General features: G+C 41.1%; 1 protein-coding gene across 9 annotated transcripts in view; it reads right to left on the bottom strand.

The window, feature by feature from the left end:
- The window catches only part of KIAA1217 (KIAA1217 ortholog), a 553,152-nt gene that overhangs the window by 314,581 nt on the left and 220,826 nt on the right, over nt 1–17,745 (bottom strand). The window contains exon 1 of one of the 9 annotated variants that reach the window (XM_089776741.1): nt 10,136–10,450. The exons of the other annotated variants lie outside the window; for them this stretch is intronic. The gene's annotated coding sequence lies outside the window, so the exon portion shown is untranslated. Of the gene's footprint in view, nt 1–10,135; nt 10,451–17,745 lie in introns of those variants that run through there. 9 annotated transcript variants of the gene reach the window in all.

Here is a 17,745-nt window from a genome sequence, read left to right as displayed (position 1 = left end):
TGGAATGACCACTTGAGGGTCAAAACAAATAGGCAAAACACAGAGCTGCCAAAACACTGTTCTCAGTTGCTCTGAGTCATGCAGCAGCTGAAACTCTAGAAGGGACCAATCTCACATCAGCTGCAATAAGCGGTGCTTGGCTGCACCTGAGCACTGAGCTACATGTTTGTGAGGCATCTTGGATTCCTGTAAGTTGAAAGGCAAGACCAGCATGGAAGATGCAATGCATCTGTACATCTGATAGCTCTGCTGTGAAATATAGCTTGGGGTGTTAATAATAGTCCACAGATATCAAGAACTGGACCTGAGTTTCACAGGAAGCTCATCTCTCCAGTCACAGAAGCAGCATAAAGCCATCTTCACATAACAAAGCAATGTATCATCATGCATATGGACAACATATATCACATCTCTTTGAATTTGCATGCCTGACTTTTTAATCTCATCATGCAACATTAACATTCTCTTAAAATAGTTCTCTATATGGAATTTCCGGATTTAAAAGAAAAAGGAAACAATTCCATGCTGTCCACTACTACTGGAATGTCATGTACACTTTTTATATCTTATGAAACATACTTGAGTGAAGCCAGTGCACAGAAGTTGTGTCTGATTCAGTTCTCACCTTACAAGATGCAAACATTCACTGCACAGCTAAGCTGGCCACAGACTCCTGTGCAGGACAAGTCAGAGCCACTGCACCAGCTGGGATCTCCTTCTACCACCCTTTTTCAGGACCTGAACACCAGCAGCATGGGAGAGGAGTACACCTACAATGGGGGTGAAGGGCCAAAATCCCAATAATATGTATGTAAGATCTTGACCACAGTCTCTGTTAAGAATCTTTCACATATGCCCAAACTGAACAGGCCTGGTCTGAGGCATGAGACTTAGTTAACAATGGACAATACATGGCTAAAGAAATGTTGAGATAGCAAGAAACAGACATGTTTGTTTAACCAGCCATAAACAAGCTAAGACAGCACAACCCCAGGTGGGGAGCAGTAATTGGGGACTTATCATGAATTACGGGCACATAACTCACAGAGGGGGGCCTCGGAGTCTACTCCGTGGTTCAGGACAAGATAACAGTACATACCCCCTGAATGCCAACCAGAATTCAGGGAGAGGGCTAGCATGTCAGCATAAGTTATGGCATCCGTCCCTCACAGATGCCAACCCGAGCTCAAGAGGACACATTGATAAACTATACACAATTGTCATTGCTGGGTACTGTTTACTGTTCTTCTTGCTTTGAGACCCTCTAGGAATGTACCTGCAGGTCAACCTGTCTGAGAAGTGCCACCATCATTTCTATAGACCTGAAATCAGGATTTAACACCTTGCAAGAGGAAAAGTTTGAGGGATAACCCTGTATAATAGCAAACATGTTAACCTGAGCTATGGGCGGAGCAATGATGTAAACTTTTAGATTACTGGCTTATTGTGCTAATTTTGTCTTGCTGCTAGAACCTATCTAGGGGCTTGGGAACTCCCACCCCATCGTTTCTCTCCACCCATTGGCACCCTATATAATCTATTGTAATCAATTGTTTAGTAGTGTCTCATTGAGCCTAATAAGCGAAGTGACACTGCGCCAGCGCTGTGCATGATAAACCCTTGTGCTTGGATCTATACGGTGTCGAATTTCTGTTCCTTCTGGGGGCACAAGGCAATACCACATATCAACCATCAGGAATCAGACACAAAGGACCTCTATAAGCAGCAGGGCCCCAGGAAACCAAAATATGCAGCAGCAGCAGCCAGAGTTGCTGCACTAACAGGGCGGGGAGTTAGTGGCCCTACCAGAGCTATACCTGATCCTGAACAAAGGAAATGTTTGAATGAGCTGTACCTCAAAAATGTTTTTTTAAAATTGTCTTCAAAATATTTACAGAAATTGTATCTCTTTTGCCTTCAGAGTACATCCAGTGTTTCTCAGCCCAAAAGGTTTTCCCAAGCTAAAATCATAGGGAATTACAATGGAAAACTCAAGCTGACGAGAGGCTGTCACTTTTCTGTATCTGTGTATTTTTTGTGAGGAGAGGGGGTTAGCTTTTTTTTTGTTCTCTCTTGAAGGGATAGTTTTTTTTTGTTTAATTATTTTCCCCAAGAGGAAGGCTTCCTTCACTGAAAAGTGTCAACTGGTGGTGAATAAGCTTGAAAGCCTTCTGTACTTCAGCTTGATGTTCTGGTGATGGGAGTGGAGGGGAGAGAAAAAAGTTGCATTGGAAAATTGTGAAATGATAAATTTGAGAAAACATAGCTGCATACTTTGTATCAGAAATTTAAGTAATCATTTTTCTGCTCTTTTGTGTTTGCGGCAATATTAATCTGCTTCAAGGCAGAGCAGTTCAATTTAAGTGCTATTTGATGTTGCTCCAGATTTTATGGTCACACTTTCCTGACAAACTGGCCCAAGAGAAAAATCCTAGACCAGTGAATTCAGTCTCACAGAATATGTCAGTGATAATGTCTTTCTATTGTTTCCCATTACTTTTTAATTGTAAATATAGGCTACAGGAAAAAAAATTATCTCAATTCAAACTAAATGTTTACTATGCCCAAGTATTAGGAAATCCCCTAACTCCTGGAGACTTCAAATTAGAAACTGCAGTTCATTGTAATAATACAATTAATTATACAATAATATGCTAATAATAGAGTACAGAACTCTATCTTTGTATGTCATCTTTAACTAGAAGCATTCTAAAATATGTATAATATCCCATGCTTTTGTTTTTTGAAGACCATTCACCTTCCCCCCTTTCCCCGAAACGCAACAACCTCTGGGCTGCAGTGTGGGCCACTGCTATGTGTTAGAATCACTGTACATAGGTTTTTAGGAAGATAAATTGAGAGCGAGAAAGAAAGCAGACAGCTCTTATATAGCATTTTTCATTAGTAGAACTCAGTGCACTTTACAAAGCAGGTCAATATCATTACCCCTATTATTTTACACAGGCAAAGAGAAAAGATGTGATTTGCCCCCCCCCCCCCCACACACACACACACACGCCACTCCCAAAACAAAAGCAACCATGCAAGCACCCAGACTGGAATTAGGCCAAGGCCCCAGCATTAAAGTACCATGGGAACTCTAATGATGAGTGTGAGACACACTGTTTTAGGTGTGATCCAACAGGCAACTGCAGTTACAGGAATGCTACTAAATGCACAACATAGTTTAGCTAAAAATTACCAGTGCAATATATGGAAGGGAAAAATCCTACCATTAGGTTCTATTTGGAGCCTGTGACCCTGGCTCATCCTGAGTTCAAGCTCTGATAATCAATGTGCTTGAAGCTCATCCTGGTATATAATAGAAAATTCTGCTCCATTTCCTCTGGGACTTCATGCTCATTAGTCACAGCACACCAATTAAAAGCTTTGTTAGAAAACCAGAGGAATGTGACATAGCACATGTACAAACCAGGAAGCTTTTTTCACATATAACATGGATGAATGGATTTGTATGGAATGCTGAGCATTGCATTAGTAGGGCGTGTGCATCAGCATGCAAGATCAACAAAAGAAGCACAAGAATTTTTAAGTCAGCACTCTTAGTAAGCAACTGTTTTAAATTCTGACCGATAAGAATTCAAATGTTTGCCACCCCCTAACATCTTCCTTCTCACAAAAGCAATGTGAAAGAAAACTTTTAAAAAGATGCATGCTTATGCACATTGTCACTCACGTGATAAACTTCTAAAATTATTAAACACGATCTCTGGCTATTGACAAGATTCTTTTCTTAGCCATCAAAGGTGAAGTTGGGGTTAATGCCCTGGCAAACTGCTTATGAACTAGAACAGCAACTATTTTCAAAAGGGATTATTGCCATTATAAACCACTGTCAAGTGTTTGCAACAGCAATTCTTAATTAAGAAAATAACAGGACTCAGCGTCTGTGCTCAGATCATGCAGCTAACAACTGACTTTGGCTCAATCAAAACACAGAATGGAATACAACACATACACTGAGGTTTATTTTTGTAATGATTTATGCTTGAGAGCTAAACTAAAGTATTTAATGTGAGACTTTAAATATAACCATTGGCGACAGCTTCCAAAAATTTCCATTACATTTTTATGAACCCCTGGATTTTCTTTCACCATTTCCCTATAGCAAATCTATTGTTTCCAGAGAGGTCCTAGGGTTAACATTTCATACTGGCAATATGCTATAAACCTTAGTGGAGGCAATAAACTCCACCTTTCATCTTATATTTTCATTTGTGCAGTTCAGATGCAGGATAATGGTACTATTTTGCATATTTTTATACTACAGACAGAATATTTTGTGAAATATTCCATATGGTGTCAGATATCATTACAAATTATGTCTATTGCACCTTGAGAGATGCATCACAGAAATGTGCACAGAATAGAAGTGATTTTCATAGCATAAGAGGTCCTTCAAAACTCTTGGGAATGTGCAGCCAGAAAGATTATGTAGGCATCTCAAAGGCCTTGTCTCCACTTACCAGAAGATCAACTCCATGGAGATCGATCTTCTGGGGTTTGCATTAGTGGGTCTTAGATCCTCTAAATCAGGGTATGTCTACACTACCCCACTAGTTCGAACTAGCGGGGGTAATGTAGTCATCCGCAGTTGCAAATGAAGCCCGGGATTTGAATTTCCCGGGCTTCATTTGCATGAAGCCAGCCGGCGCCATTTTTAAATGCCGGCTAGTTCGGACCCCGTGCCGCGCGGCTACACGCGGCATGGAGTAGCTAGTTCAGATTAGGCTTCCATGAGGAGTACAGCTAGTTCGGATTAGAAACCTAATCCGAACTAGCTACTCCGTGCCGCGTGTAGCCGCGCGGCATGGGGTTCGAACTGCCGGCATTTAAAAATGGCGCCAGCCGGCTTCATGCAAATGAAGCCCGGGAAATTCAAATCCCGGGCTTCATTTGCAACTGTGGATGACTACATTACCCCCGCTCGTTCGAACTAGCGGGGTAGTGTAGACATACCCTCAGTGTTTCTCAAATTGTGCTCCGTGGAGCCCCAGGGCTCCATGAGACATCTCCACGGGCTCTGCGAGGATGATAAACTGGAAACATCGATAGGTACAACACATACAGTCAGTGGACTGCTGCGGCTCCGCATAAATTTATACACATGTAAAGGGCTCCAGAGCCCAAAACGTTTGAGAACCGCTGCTCTAAATCATTCACAAATCTACCAGGTTGTAAGGAGTCAGGGAAGAAGACTAGAGAGTTTCTCCCACAAATCTCCTGCAATGGGGACACCACAGAAATCTGAACTAAGGTACATCAGCTCCAGCTACACTCTCCACGTAGCTGGAGTTGCATATCTTAGTTAGATTTTGTTCCCTAGTGTAGATCTGGCCATTGACTACGGAGGATACTGGGACTGGTTGCAGCAGGGCTACCAGATCCACAAAACTTCTACACATCTGGAGTGTTTGTAACAACTGTTCTATTCTGTTAGTTGTAAAAGAGAAGGTGCTTTGCCACCACACAGCCTGCTGAAAGAACAGGACACAGGAATTCATTCCATACTTTAATCTTGACAAGATACCCACACTTTGGCTATGTCTATACTGGCAGCTTCTTGTGCAAGAACACGTCCACACTGCCATGTGCGAGGTGTGCTTTTGCGCAAGAGCATCCATGGCAGTGTGGACGCTCTCTTGCGCAAGAAAGCTCTGATGGCCATTTTATATTTATTTATATTTATTTATTTAAACCCCTGTTGTGCATCCACACTGCCCTTTTGCGCAAGAGCTCTTACACAAGAGGACTTACACCTGTTAGAAAAGAGCATAGCTCTTGTGCAAGAAGCCCTCTCTTACCACGCTTTATTGTAAATCTTTTTGCGCAAGAGCAAGTGGGCAGCGTGGACGCTCTGCAGAAGAACGGCCCTTCTTGCGCAATAACCCACCAGTGTAGACATAGCCCTAGTGTATGGTGCATGTTTCACTATTTTACTGCACTTCTCATAACCACTGCTTTATTCAACAGGAAATTCAGTCAGAGCAGAGACTCTATAAATTAATACAGTAGCCATTGTGTTTTCATCAGGAGAACACAAAGAAATTTGTTTGTTAGCCAGTTTGATTGAATCTAAGGATATGCCTAGCTCTTTTCTTAATGGCCACATTTATAAATGTGCCTTAACTTAGGCCTCCTTTTCTGTACCTTCTAATAACTGTGGCTGTAAATGAGGATTCTTCAGTTATCCAATTTGCTGGTGCCATGCAGTAATCAACGATATTTGTGAAATGGAGAGGTCATGTTTAAAACATTGGGCCTGAAATGTTCACCTGGACAGGCATAGGTTAAAAGTTACCACAATTTAATGTAATTAAAGTTATCACAATTTAATGTAAAGGGCACTGTCTTCCATACTGCAGCCCATCCCTCCACATGCAACACCAGTATCTAAGGAGTTCTTTAAACTACTCAGTTCAGTCTTTACTCTGGAGCCTAAATAATACCACACATCGACCTCACATCATGCTTTTGCTTTGCAAAACTGCTTGGCAATAACAGGGATTTCATGGCAATTTTTAATTTGACAATCTACTACCTCAATTCTCAAGTGTCAAAAGAACTATGCAAGGCCCACTACTGAACTATTGAAATTATAAAGTCATAGTGTCCAACCAGTTCTAATCTGAAGCAGTGGCTACTGCTATAGTGAACTAGTCACACTCATTTGGCCAAACAGCCACATTGTTCAGGCCAACTAGCCATACTCAACTGGCCAAATAGCCACATGTGGCTAGCGTGTTCAACATCACAGATATCTAAAGGAAAGTTGCCATATACGCTAAGTAAGTGACTAAAGGTGCAGAGCCAACCACTGCCCCATACAGACACATATCCTGCCACCCCAAAAAGACTTCCTTTTTTAATATTTTCTTCAGACCCAAACCTAATGAAGGCTTTATGCCAGAAGAGGTATGGTTTTGTGAAGATAAAAGAACAAAACCGCCTTTGTAAGAGTCAAAAAACATGACAAAAATGCCAGATTTTTCACTTTTTCTGTATCCAAAGAATGCTGAGAGGGGCGCACACTCACACTGGTCAGATGGAAGCTAATGAGCTCTTCTGGGCCTATGCTATGCTAACAAAGTGTTCGTGCAAGGCCTGTTCGGCTTGGAGAAGGAGGAGCTTAAAAGAGAAAACTTACCCCGGAATGGGATGTGTGAATGAGAAGAAGGCTGTTCCACCCAGAGACTGAGGGTAATAGAGGCAGTCCTGTGGAGGGGGAGGCAACTATGGGATATACCACTTTTGGAGCTGTTCTGGCTAACAGCAAAGCAATGTGCTCTAAGGCAGGGCTACTCAACACATGGCCTGTGGGCCATATGTAGCTGCAGACCATTTGTTTGTGGGTTTATGCCGGCCTCAACACGCAGCCTGCAGATGGGATCCTTTGAACATGGCCTCCACTGGGAACACGCTCCACAATGGTGAGTCAATATAATGGTCTTCTGTTGAAATATGTTTTAGTAGTTAAATTCCTGGACTGTCATTGCTCATCAAAAGTGCTGTCATCTGGGTGTAAATTGGGTAAATATTACATTTTATTAATATCAGCAGAACTGACTTAAATGGGACCTGAGTGTTGTGTTGTCTTGCGTTATTCTTTGTATTCATGCCTGTCAGTGTGAAAGAAGCTATTTGCATATATATTTGTATGCATATGCAACCACACTTAAATTGTGTCCCTCAGCATGTGCTGTGAGTATCATGTGGCCCCTGGTGTTTCCAAAGTTGAGTAGTCAGGCTTTAGGGCAATAAACTTTGAGAGACTAAAGCCTTGTCTATACTGCAGTTAGCTACCTTATATCAGCCTATCTCTCTGTAAGCATCTACATTATAATGCTGCTCCTGCTACACTGATCTTCACCCACACGAAAGATGTATCTCTTAGGTCAATGCAGTGCCCATATAGATACTGTGTTGCTTCCATGACTTGGTGCTGCCTTTGACAGTCCACATCCCACTGCCCCAGAGGTAGTCAGTGTTGCTCAGGCTGCCAGTCTCTTGGTGACAGAACTTGGGCTGACATTGCCCCACCATGACCTGCTGCAGTTGGTGCAAGCAGCCCCAACTCATTTGGCCAAACAGCCACATTGTTCAGGCCAACTAGCCATACTCAACTGGCCAAATAGCCACATGTGGCTAGCGTGTTCAACATCACAGATATCTAAAGGAAAGTTGCCATATACGCTAAGTAAGTGACTAAAGGTGCAGAGCTGACAGAAAGGGGGTAGCGTGGACATGAAGAGCCGACTTAATTACTGTGGTGGCTGTAGGACAACCTAAATTAGCTCAGCTTAATTTTGTGGAGTAGAGATGCACTAAGCCTATAAAGCCAAACAGGGCTGTCAGGGTACGTCTAAACTACATGCCTCCGTCGACGGAGGCATGTAGATTAGCCAGATCGGCAGAGGGAAATGAAGCCGCGATTAAAATAATCGCGGCTTCATTTAAATTTAAATGGCTGCCCCGCTCTGCCGATCAGCTGTTTGTCGGCAGATCGGGGCAGTCTGGTTTCACGAGGCATACCTGTGCTGATCAAGAAAGGCTTCTTTGTCGGCGCGTCGCGTCCAGACTGCCCCGATCTGCCGACAAACAGCTGATCAGCAGAGCGGGGCAGCCATTTAAATTTAAATGAAGCCACGATTATTTTAATCGCAGCTTCATTTCCCTCTGCCGATCTGGCTAATCTACATGCCTCCGTCGACGGAGGCATGTAGTCTAGACACACCCTCAGAGACTAGCCTTTGCTCTGATCCATATACCTAGTAAGGGAAAAAGAAGACTCAGGCCTCTGCCAGGGTTCAGTTTTTTCGGAGAGTTTCCCAAGTGTTGTCATATGGGATAGAAAAAGAGAACATACATGATGGACAGTAGGATGTTGGAGGATGGATCTAGGGAAACCATTCTCCCCGAAGACAGGATTTGGGTCTTTTGGGATTTGAGAGATTTTTTGGGGGGCGGGGGGAAGGATTGCCAGTTTTATAGCCCTCTAAATATAAATCTGTGCCCTGGAGTGGTACTGGAATCTAATGCACAATGTTACAGTAGCGGCTAACACAAGTGTATATTAATCAAGAGTCAGCCGCCCCCTCCAAAAAAATCTGAGAATTTCTTACAATCTTCGGATTAAAAAAAAATACATAGTATTTGTATTTCGGCTTTCTGAGCCTTTAGGATAAAGTCAGGTAACATTTTCAAACTCTTCTATGCAACCATGAGAGGCTAACAACTTAATTAAATCTGTAAATGAAAGCCGTGATTCTCACAGGACTTCAGGAATGGGGACTTTAAGAAAAACAACACATTTTGCAAGATTCAAGCTAAAAATCTCCAGGGTCTCAGTATCAGAAACTTCTTTTTTATACTGATGTTTGTGAAACAGAAAGCAATATAAATAGAATTTTTTTTTGACTGAACGTAAAGGCCATAGCACCTGGGTTAACATTTAAGTTTACTTTCCAGTGAGCCAAAATGAACCAAAAACACAGTTTTGGGGCCAGCTTGATGGCAGCTAATAGCACCTTTACTGATTTTTAAGAGACTGCAGTAAGCCAGTTGCTGGTTAATGCTGAGCAAGGCAAGCCACAAAAATACTTTCAAGTAAATGCATCAAAACGTTAAGAAAACTAAAGACAATTTGAGCTACACGAAAAGAACTGAAGGCAGAATTTGATCCAAAATCTAGAAGGGACTGTGTTTTCCCTAAACAGCAAATTAACAATGTTTTCATTTTTGATAGAACTTAGTTTTTTTATTTTATTTTCTAGTGAAACAGAAGGCATTGACCTATAATTTTAAAAGATAAGGCCCAAGAGACTTAATTAAAAGGTGTAATAAATACTAGTTTAAAAAAAAGCAGGCTAAAAAGTTGATTCATAATAAATACATAGAGAAAATCATTATTTAACAAAACACTTTTAAAATAAAAAATGTGTATGTGTATATATTTATAGATAGGGTGTGGTGGTGAATTATAAACTCTTCTTAGATTTACAACATACAAACTACATTTAAATTTGCTAATTTACAAAACAAACTTTTGCTATATTGTAAGATTAATTCTCCATTTCCTTTACTTTAATGAAACCTCAAAAGAAAATCTACTTACTTGCAATTTTGTTGTTAAAATAATTCAGAATTTCCAGTTAGCAAATGAATGTAAAGCATTTGAGAATTTCTGTGCTTTGCTCCTCAAGGGGTGTGGAATCATTTTGGATTTCTTCACATTACATTTCTCCCCATGCCAGTGTTACCACTAACTCTTAGTGAAAGCACTGGATATTTTTTTAAACAAGCCTAGCGTAAGGATGAATAACCCAGCAAAATCGCCATGCCCTTTTGAACGGTTAGCTTGTATTCCTAGTGACATTTATGGTCACCCAACTCGTGTTATGTTACAGCACTGTGTGGACATTTGGAGCAAAATGAAACAAGCCTCTGAAGCTATGTGTGTTAAAGAAAAACATGTGGAGGATTTCCTGCTGTGTACTTCCCACTGAGGCACATATTCAAAGGGGTGTGGAATTCACTTGTTAAGGCTCTCTGTCTGCTTGTAGCCACAGCACCCCGTTCTAGCAATGAATGGATGAGTTGATTACTACTGCTCTTCAGATAACTCTGCAATGCCACCCCCATCCCTAAAAAATGCTCACAAACATAGATATCTGGGAACAATAAAGAATTGGCTTCCTCTGTCTTCTAATGGCAAGTGGGGATTTTTGAATTTTTTTAAGATCCCATTTAAACTTTCTAAGAACAAAAGAAATGGGTATATATATTCACATGCAGATGCTGAGCATAGCCATTTGTTTCTTTCTTTCTCTCCTGTGACCTCCTTAAGGTTCCCCTTACCTCCCTGCCTTCCCCTCCTTATCTAAGATAAGCAGCTTCAGGTTACACACACACTATCTTGTAAAAGCATGGTCTGGAAAATTAAATCGTGAAAGGATTAATGTCTTTTTTTCTTCCCTTTACAAATACGTTTTTGCTTCCAGTGACTACGTTTCGATTTATGAACCAAAACCATTGGCCACTTTGGCACAGAGGAGCACTTAACATCCATGCAAAATGGAAACTACACAATCCTACTCCAGGGATAATTTATCTGAAAAAGTAACAACAGTATGTCTAGCTCACTGAAATAGCTAAACATGTGGAAAAGTAAATAAAACAATTCCTTAAAGAAAATAAGCTGAAAGGCACTGTCACATTTTTAATGATTTTTAAACTGGATATGTTCACTCTCTATCCTTCGTAATAATCGCTAGGAGTTTGAGTGGGAGAAGCCCCAATTATTTCCTTGTCCTTTTGTGCTTTGAATATAGCTGAATTCTAGGCCCTTTCAACGTGTTAGTGACGGGAAGGTTTATTTCTCCTCTGCCCTGTTCCATCCCCTCAAAACCAACCACCTCCAAAAACTCATATGCAAATCAAATACTACCACCGGTCAGGAAGAAAAAAAACTTCTCCTTACACCAGGGCTTAAACCATGTTAAACTCAAACCTGGTGTATCTCATAAAGTTGATGACCCGGGAAAATGGAACCAACTTCAACAGAGCACAATTACAAGAGAGTCTATTTTGTCTCTCTTGTAGACTTTTAGATTCTAAGGCCATTATCTAGTCCAATGATAGATGAATACCCGTGGTCTGCCAGGGTTAGCTCCTGACAGGCATCCACATCACTGCATTTGTGTGTGCCTCTGCAGATAATCACAGTTTCCATTGGCTGCGGATCACCAGTCCTGGCCAATGAGAGCTGTGATCATCCAGACCTGTGGAAATGCATGTAAATTTAATAGCAGTGGCCAACCAAGGGCTAACCCTGGTGAACCGCCACCATTTTATTGCCCATTCCAAGCTAATCCAGCCTCCCATGTAGCACGGGCAGCAGAACTTCCCTAAAATAATTCCCAAAGCACATTTTTTTAGAAAAACATCCAATCTTGATTAAAAATTGTTAGTGAGGTTGAGTCTACCATGAACTGAAGTAAACTGTTCCACTCATCAGTGGTTCCTTTCTGCTCACTTTCTGAGGTTCCATTTTAAGGGTGGTTTCACTATCCAGCTCCCAGCTGCTCCATTATCTTGCCCAGGATCGATGTCAGACTGTAGGCCTTTAATTACTTGGGTTATATTGTTTACCCTTGTTTAAATAGTTACTTTCATTTTCTTTCAGTCTTCTTCAATGTTCCAAGACTTATTGAAATATAAACATTAACTGTCAAGCAAGCTCCTCAGTCCTCTCTTTTAAAACTCTTGGATGAAAGTTATCTTGACCTGCTGATTTAGAAATGCCTAATTTTAGTAGCAGTGGTTGAATATCTTCTGAGATACTAATGAAACAGAAAGAATGTTACAAGGAGTCCTGTGGCACCTTATAGACTAACAGATGTACTGGAGTGTAAGCTTTCATGGGCAAAGACCCAGTTCGTCAGATGCATGTAGTGGAAATTTCCAGAGGCAGGTATAAATATGCAGGCCAGAATAAGGCTAGAGATAACAAGATTAATTCAGTCAGGGAGGGTGAGGCCTACTTCTAGCAGCTGATCTGGAGGTATGAACACCAAGAGAGGAGAAACTGCTAAAGGAAAGAATGTTAACATCCATCATCTAATATGGATTAAATTGTTTAGATCAGAGTGGGCAATAATTTTTGCAGGGGGGCTACTTCACAAATTTTAGTATGTAGTCATGGACCAAGCCCCCAGAAGGTGTGGGGCCTCAGGCCAGGCCTGGCCTGGCAGGAGGAGGAGACTTGACACACTCCCCCACCCACTTGGGGCCTAAAGTCAGAGGAGCACACAAAGTCTCGTGCTCCCTGCTCCCACCCTGCCAAGCAGAGTTGGCCCAAGCTACGGGCTGACTAGGCTACCATTGTAGGGGGTGCCGCGCGGGGCTGCTGGGCCGGGTATGGGTGGCACCACGCATGCTCCACGCACCCGGGGTGGCGCCACGCATGTGCCAGGTGCCCGGGGGTGGGGCCACGCATGCGTCGCACTTCCAGGGGCGGCGCACGAATGGCTCAGGCCAGCCCTGCTGCCAGGGGTGCGCAGCACTTAGAAAGAACTGCCAGCACTTTTGAACAGCTGGTGGTTCTATCTAGGTGCCGTGCACCCCTGGTGGGAGGGAGGAGACTTTGCATGCTCCCCTGCGCCCAGGCCAACTGAGAGCTGCCTGGTGGATTGAACAGCGAATAACTTCGTTCACTCCCCCATCCCCAGGTCTCGATTGGCCTGGGAGTATGGGAGCGGCAGGGTGGGCCACAGGCTGGATCAAACAGTTTGACGGGCCAGATCCAGCCCAGAGGCCATATCTTGCCCATCCTGGTTTAGATATTTTCCCCAAACATAAAACCAAAATATTTATTAAACATGTCTGCCTTTTCTTCATTATTATTTTTGCTTCTGCCATTTCCATCTAGTGGTGGACCATACTACTGTTCGGATTCCTTTTGTTCCTAATATTCTTAAATTTATTTTGTTCCTAAATATTCTTAAATTGTATCCAATCTCCTTCAACCTCATAATCAAAGTTCACCAATGGCCCATTTGGCCTTATAGTTTCAATTTTTTTCCTCTTAAAGAAGCCATTTTGAAAAAAAAATCTTATCTTTGTTGGGGGGAGGGATAGCTCAGTGGTTTGAGCATTAGCCTGCTAAACCCAGGGTTGTGAGTTCAATCCTTGTGGAGGCAATTTGGGGCAAAAAAATTGTCAGGGATGGTACTTGGTCCTGCTGTGAAGGCAAGGGACTGGACTCAATGACCTTTCAAGGTCCCTTCCAGTTCTAGGAGACAGACAACCTCCTTTAATTTAATTTAAATAAATCTTTCTTCCCAGGCTTCTCAGTGCCTCCTGTCATAGAAATACTCTTCTATTTGTTGTAAGGGTCTGATTACAAAACCCAGACATCCAGTTTGGAAGGCTGATGTGGCAAACACCTCAAATCATTATATGACAGAAAAACGGATGTTTTCAGTGCTTTTCTGGCCTTCCATTTTCAAGAGAGCCAACACTTAAAGGACCTCTGGGACCAGAACAAGGCTGCTTTACTTTGTATAGTTGTTGAATTAGCTTTTCAAGAACTGTTATACACTCCACCAACAACATATTCCTTCCTACTACATACAAAGAAGGAGGGTGCCCAACCAAAAACATACAGAATAGAAAATGAAAAAGGAGGGAATAAGGAAGAGAGAAGGAGAATCATACAATCTGGGAATGTGAAAAAAAAGAAGTGATAATGGTGGAGAAAAAAAGAAAGATGCATAAAAATGAATGGAGAAGAGAGAAAAGAGAGTGAAAGACGAGGTAGGAATACAAAAAAATGAACAAAGCAGAAGTGAAAACAAATGTGAGTAAAACAAAGAAGAAGATAGAAATGAGACTACTTTACAAAAATGTGAACTTTTGAAGCCCTCTCACAGTTTTGACCCATCAAAAGAAAAATGAAACCATCTAAAAATAGATACATACCTACTTCATTGGCATTATTGCCATTTTCTGACATTGGCTATTATTACTCTTTCTGTAGAGTGTTACTGTTAATCCGATCAGAGTTAGTAACCTAGGAATTTGCTGTGGATTTCTGTCCCTTTCCCAGGCATTCCAATAGTATATTGTAGACCAGTTTCTGATATCAGTTACGCTGCTGTAAGCTTGGAATAGCTCATCTGAAATAAATGCAGCTGCATGGATGGAACCAAGTTCAGTGCGATGTGAATGTATGTAGAAAAGGACAATTCATTTACAAAGAAAACACTAGCATAAAACAAAATAATCAAAGAGGAGGCGTTCATATCTGGCTGATATCTCATGTAATTACCCATAAATATTATACTCTAGTGATACTTGTTCGTCAGTGAAAAACATGAAAGTAGCTTTGCTAAAATGCCATAGACCCCAAACAAAACTATGCATAACAGTGACACTAACACTTCCTTATAACACATTTATTCACTGAAATCACTTAAGGCTGTGTAAATTGCCATAATTTACCTAAAATGAGCGGAATTAATGAAACCTTAACCAAACACCTTTCCCCCTCAGGAGTACAACATTATGTCTTTATGCCACTGAGGCTTTCTACTCTATCAGCAGGAAAGGACAGACACTCTAGGAGAAAATGCACACCACAATGCCATCAAAGTTAGAGCTGTTTCCTTCACACACAATTGAGACTTCTACATTTCACAAATCAAAAAACAATTTGAGCTATTTTAGATACTGGTCTTTTCTATCTCAATGGGACTTAGCTCCTTAAAGATGAAAAAAGAAAATAAAAAAATTGCATAGCAAAAGTGACATTACAAAATATAGCCTGGAGCAGCAGATATTTTTATGTGCATTGAAGAAAAGATTGCATTACTGAGCTAGATCAAAAGTCATTTCCAACAGAGTCCCTTCATCCTTATTTGCTCTATTTACATGCCAAGAAGGGGGTTACATTACATAGCATTGCACTATACCCATTTATTCCCTTATTTTTAAAAAATAATACTACAAAAATAATCAGCACAGCAATAAAGTTTATGCTCCAGGAAGTATCAAGAAAATGTATTTTAATTCAGATACCGAACATCAAAAATCATTACCGTTACAAACATATTGCAAGATGAGGTCACGTTTGATACACATCAAGATTTTATATGAAAATTTAACATAATGCCAGCTGCATATGGCTTTTTCAGATATATGCTGTCAAAATTACTTGTGATGAATAACAGTCATGTGATGAATGAATACATTGAGCAGAAAATTATTAGAAATTTAAATAGATTTCAGTTTTGTTTTAGCATATTAACATACATTTTGAGGAGACTCTCCAACTAAAATGCAGGCAGTATTCAAAATGTGCAATTATTTATATTTATTTTTCCTTGAAGCATGAGGAAAATATACAGTATTTATCTCCCCATCCTTTTTGCTCCTCCCCTTCCTACTCTCCCTGAACACATTCATTTTCAATTTAAATGGATACTGCCGTTCTATTTATATAAATACTAGAGGATTTACCCAGGATTGCTCAGGTCCTTAATTTAAGTAAGTTTTGTGTTTCTTCATTTAAATCATTGCTCTGGGATAGGGCTGGGGATGAGGGGGTCAGTATGCAGGCTATCCTGGGGAGAGGACAATCCAGCCCTCTCTCACCACAGCAGTTTGGGGCCTGCTGAGAAACACCTGTTCATGGCGGCTACAGCTGCAGTGGGCACAGCTAGGAGAGTGATGCATGCCCCCCAGCTGGAGACAGACAGACACACAAACTCTCAGTAGATAGCTGTCCTTTTCTCCTTCCCTTTCCCCTGCTGTCCCAATGGGGTTATAGCTGTCCTAGTCCCCATCTCTGGCTCCCTGCTGTCCCCTGTGGTCACTAAACAGTATAACTCTCCCTGATGACAGACCTTTCCCTTTATGCTTCATGAGAAACAGCCACATTCCAGGCAAATCCCATTGTCCTGAAACATCCAAACCCTTGCCTTGCTTTAAATTATTATAAGAGAAAGCTTATCACCTGTGAAATCCCCATCAAACTGAGATATTTAAGAGCAGTTTGGATAGACATTTACGTGGGATGATCTAGATGGTGCTTGGTCCTGTCATGAGGGCAGGGGACTGGACTTGATGATCTCTTGAGTTCCCTTACAGTTCTAGTATTCTATGATTCTACAAAAGCTGCATACCAAATTTGGTGGTCTTAGTTCTTACCATATAGGAGGTGTTATTGAACAAACATACTCGCAGGCAGATAGGCAAACTGTCTCGAATACATAGTAGATTTCAGGCAACCTTGTTTCCTATTTTCTTTCTTTCTTTCTTTATAGGTAATTACACATCTAAAACTTAAATTTTACATTTTTCAAAATAAATTTGTCCTCTAATTTTAAGGCAACTTCTTTTGTACTAACATTTCTGAAAATTAAGGTAATATATACATAGCTTCTGGAATCTGCTCATTTGCACGCACTTGGATCAGAAACACATACATGCACTGATCTGAAAAACTGCTTGCTATTTTATTTCCTAAACCAGGATTTGACAAGCGTGATATCCAGAGATGGGGATTTGATACAAACATTTCATTTTCAACATATTACATTAGTGTTTACAAATTACTTTCATTCTTTAAAAAAAAAAAAAAACATGTGGACCCAACCAATAACTTTCATGTCCCTCTTTTATAATCGCCATGGCTCCAGGCCAATTTTTGCCATCTAATAAAACCCATTTGGGGATCAACTCTATCTTCAGACACTGTCTGGATTATACCATAGATAACAGCTGTATATTCCAATGCTCTCTCCAATATCTCCCTCCCTAAAAGCATTAGCATCTCCTTGCCTACTGTCTACAACTATTTCCCTCTAACAGCCCCAGATTTTCCCCCTTACCTTCCATTTTGGAAACCCCACAAAATAATCTGCACAATTCCACCAACAATCAGTCCCTGTAATTAGCCAATCTCACCACAAGCCTTGTTTAACTGCATTGTCCCTGGCTGAATGTCCAAACAAGTGGTTCTCAAACTGGTCTGTGATGCAGTTGTTAATAGTCTGTGAGTTGTTTATGTCCCAATAATGAAGCATTTGTTAGAGTGGAAGCAGAGATGTTTTCTGCTTTTTTAAACCCAAAGCTGGACTCTTTTAGCATTGCCAGGGTGGTGGTGGTTTGTGTTTATCAACTAAACTCAAAAAATCCAACTGCCTCTTCATCCAACATGGT

Source organism: Pelodiscus sinensis, chromosome 2 (genome assembly GCF_052426305.1).
Source record: "Pelodiscus sinensis isolate ZL-2025 chromosome 2, ASM5242630v1, whole genome shotgun sequence".
Taxonomy (NCBI): Eukaryota; Metazoa; Chordata; order Testudines; family Trionychidae; genus Pelodiscus; species Pelodiscus sinensis.
This window is presented reverse-complemented; position numbering and strand designations above follow the sequence as displayed.